Genomic DNA, 4,521 nt, shown 5'->3' with positions numbered 1-4,521 from the left:
AAAGGTAGAACAAAAGGTAGAACAAATAATGTATGTTTATAGCATAATTCTATTAAAATGTCTGTATCTTTATATCGGTTTTATGGGTTGTCTTCTCAATTCAGAGGGTCTTTATGCCTTTCTTTGCCTAGGGCCCCAAATTTCCTAAATCCGCCCCTGTCTATGGCTGTAGATAATCTCAGGATTAACAGCCTATTATTACTGGTGGCAGTTTTCTCCTCAGACAATAATCTTGTTCTTGTCCAGTCATATGTATCACTAGCACTGGTGGAAGGACATTAATGTGGAAGACATGATCTTCTGTCTCTGATGTTTGATTGTTTTTAATTCAAGTGTCTAATGGTGATTGAAGAAAGGGGGCGGGGTTTCTATTCTAGAGTGAAGAAGCTTGAGATCGAGTTGCACCATCGTTCACTGATTTTACTTCACACCAGCTCCTTCTGTCACAGAGTTTATAGGTGTGGGCACAATATGGCCGTTCCCTCAGCCTTCTGACAGCCGTTTTCAGTGTCCTCTCTGGTGGAACCAGATCTCAGTTTGGTTAGAAGAGGGCCACTGTCTTCCTACTTTAAAACCACTCCTTACTTAGCTGCCATTGGTCCAGTCCTCTGAAGGCCCACCCAGGAGCCCCCAACTCTCTTACTTTCTCTCTGTTTCTGTTGCAGTCCTAACTCTTCATCTATGCTGAACATCATGTTACTTTTAAAGGAAAAACTACCAAACTGAGAATCCATGACCTGAAGTTAAGGCCATCTTGCAAAGAAGCCTGTTTCTTTAACTCTTCACATCAGATTTTGGATCCTAACAGAAACCATTCAATGCCGCCCCTATTAATGTCCCATAAGAGCCTCTATAGAGCATCCTCTGTGAAGTCTGGACTGGCTGTTGGCTGCTCTGTAAACTACCCAATGCTCCCATGCCACCTGTAGACATCCTGCTGGCTACTCAGGAATCATTCGTCCCTCATCACTACCACAGATCTACAGTTTAGTCCAAATTTGTTCATAACTGTGGCAGATTTAGGCTTGAATTATTCCTTTATTTTAACAACATGTACCTACTTGGTGAAAACTGATTCATATATTAGAGGAGCTCAGACAGTGTTAAGTATAAAAAAATAAAACATGCAGAAAACTTTGCGCAGCAATTATAAGATATATCTGATTGCTGTAAAACCAGTTAACAGTGTGCTATTATTGAGAAAGGTTAGAATCATTTTAATTAACCCATCAAAATGTGCATAAAGATTGTATTTTTAAGGAATTTCCTGTTTAAACTTTTTATTTTATTTATTTACTTTTTAAAAGTATTATGTCTGACAGATCCTGTTTCTAATTTCCTGGATGAAACTTGTTGAAGTATTACTTCCATATATTTTAAAATCTAACATTAGCAGATCTATGGGTTTTTACAGTGTGACAGAGGGGGCAAAAGGTCTTGGCAGGGCAGCAATGCTTGACCTCTTCAAAAATCTCATAAAAGTCAGCAAATCATCCAAAAAAACATTGAAAACCTTTTCTCTTCTACGAAGCAAAAACTTTTTTTTAAATATGGGTCAACTGGATAAAACAAATGCTCCACAAAATAGATAAATATATAAATAGAGAGGACAAACTGAGAAAGAACTTTAATCGCTATATAATACTAATTTCAATCTTTACTTTTAGGAGAACTTAAAGGTATAGAGGACGATCTTTGATTTCCGAGTGTATCATCTAAATCAGTGGTCCTCCTAACTGTCAATCATTCTGGTAATATGTTTACGTAAGGCCGTCCTACATCCTCATCCTGTTAGCTATCTTTTTCCGTGCACCTTCAGACGTATATCTGTGGTTAGCTGCGGTTTCAGACAGTCATTGGAGCTCACCTTTCTCACCCTGGTTCTTTGAAAATGGCCGAGGTTCGTAAGAGAAAAAGTGTCTACGAAGTGTATGAGAAGAAAACAAAGGCCTCAGAAGAGGCAGACATATCCCAGAATGCCTTGCACGGATAGCTTTCCTCACAAAGCATTATGGGATTTGCTGTCACAGCGGCCGGCTGTTGCCATAGGCTGTCGCTACCCGACAGCGGTGGAGGAGGAGTTACGTGACCAACGGGGAACAAAAAGTAGTGATCATCTTTTTGAACGGTCAGTTAACTGAGTTCACTATAAAGTTCACTACATAGTCCACCATATAGTCCTGGCAGTAGTGATGGAGGGATTTAGGGGTTAGGGCGGACGTTCGGACACAGTAAGCTTGCATGAGCTGTGAGAACAGCAACTTTTAAACAGAGTGTGCATGAGGAGAAATTGACTCGTGCATGCTCTCGCACACGTTTAAAAGGCGTTCCCTTTCGGGAGTGTGGACAGGGTTGTCCATGTGCTTTTTATTTAAAGTGGAGAGGGCAGGTCTTTTAAGAAATTTACGAAAATCCTCCACAATACCTTTAAGCCAAAGTTATTGCATTGAGAAGCAAAATCTCTCACCCAGAGATCCACGTCTATTACTTCTAACTCCATCTGTCACGGATGAGTACACGTCTTTTACTGGCTTTCTATCTACATTTACATATCGATTGCAAATAATGTTTCATTTGAATCTGTCTGTCTGTCCATCTTTACCTTTTTCCTCTGCTATTCTGTGAAGTTCGTAGCTGAGATCAGAGCAAAGGGCACCGCGGGGGAAAGGTTTCAGTGTGTTTGTTTCAGACAGAGAGAGAGAGAGAGAGAGAGAGATGGGGAGTCTGACCGACTGACCTACAGTCTAATTATGTATCATTATCAGGAGACACAAACTGATCTAAATTACTGCAACAGCTCCCATTCACATAGATGGATTACAAAAAGCAGGCCAACACACACACCCACACAGAACGCGGCCCCCATTCAACACTTAAACAAATATAAATCATATGCCTTCTTCGCAGAGAATTCCTGCGACCCCCAGTCTTTCCTCCCGCCGTGCTCCCACACAAATCAGGAGGAATGGATCCAGGTCCACAAACCTTTTATAATCTTGATGAATCATGCAAACATGAGGTTCAGCCATGTTTGGGTCACAGTACATCCGCTATGGTGCATACCTTTGAACTGTTTTTAAAGTGCACCCTTCCTTATCATAAATATACTAATTAAATGTTCCCATAATAATCATTGCTTATGATAAAATGCTTTCCCTTTTATCTAAACTGTATTATGATGGAACACCTTATGCAAAGATTCAGTCAGACTAAAGATATTTTCACAACACTCAGGCTGCTATTAAAGGCATTCGAATCCTAATAGCAGAGGAACACAGACATAATTTTACACACTTTAAAAACGGTATTAAAATTTCTTCAAAATGTTTGTTAGATACATATTTACCTTCATATAAATATGGACCAAATAAATATTTTCTCTGTTAAGTAAGGAATTTCTGAAAGGATCTAAAAGTTCATGTTGCTAATTTTTATTTTTATTCATGTTGAAAGCAAAGCTAATAAATCCCATTATACCCGATTAATAAACATTAGTAAGATTTAGTTTCTTCTTGTTGTATTAATCTAGTTTCATTTTGATCCGTCTCTGCACTGTGATGGCCTTGATGTAACTCACCGACCTTAGAATGAATATTTCTCCCATTCAGCCGTTCAGTTTACTTTGTTTCAGTGGTTTCACTTTTAGCACCAGTTTCCTGCACATTTAATCTCTACTGGTTCCATTTTATCGTGACAATAATGCACTGCAGTCCACAGTCATTCACTGAGAACCCAACCCTTCAGATTCAGTGCTTCCAAAGATGGATCCAACTTTAGGTACATATACCGTGTGAAAAATTTGCAGCAGCCTGGCTGAGTAACCTGAACTGAGCCTGGAGAAAAAGCTGCCTTTCTAACTCCAGCTGTTTAAATGTCAACTTTAGGAACGGTTGGCATTTACCAGGACTTTTTGTTTCTGAGGGAAACATGTGGCTCTGGAACTCTGAGGTGAAGGTGGATCCCCTTCTCCATATAGATGGAACATGGGGGAGAAAATGTAGATCAAACATTCCTCTGACCTATGAAAGCCTGCAATTAAACATTTCTACTGTTCACCTAGCTACGCTTTCATAGAGCAGGAAGTCCCCCTCAACACTTTGAAAGATTGTGCACTGTGCTTTTTCTCAGCCTTGTGTTACAACCACGGAGGTTCTGCACCCATGACGCGTTCTCCACAGCCATCATGAAAGCATGCATTGAAGAGGATATTTATGGAATTAATAAACTGGCGTCCATTCAGAGCTGCAGAGATGATTCAACTGTAGTCCTGAGGTACATGCATCCTCTGTTCTGAAAGAGCATTTACACTATAATTACATTTTTTCTTTTTTTCTACAACTAAACCATGTCTATAATTTGCAATGAGGTTTTCTTCTTTGCTACATTAAAATGACTGAACCAACTACTGCTGATGAGGTGAATTTATTTAGTAATTTATCTTTTTTTTTAATAAAAGGCAATCTCTCTCTCTCTCTACATATATATATATATATATATATATATATATATATAGAGTACATA

The sequence above is a fragment of the Cyprinodon variegatus genome, unplaced genomic scaffold (genome assembly GCF_000732505.1).
Source record: "Cyprinodon variegatus isolate N-32 unplaced genomic scaffold, C_variegatus-1.0 Scaffold223, whole genome shotgun sequence".
Lineage (NCBI taxonomy): Eukaryota > Metazoa > Chordata > Actinopteri > Cyprinodontiformes > Cyprinodontidae > Cyprinodon > Cyprinodon variegatus.
The sequence above is the reverse complement of the archived record's forward strand: the minus strand, read 5'-3'. Positions refer to the sequence as shown.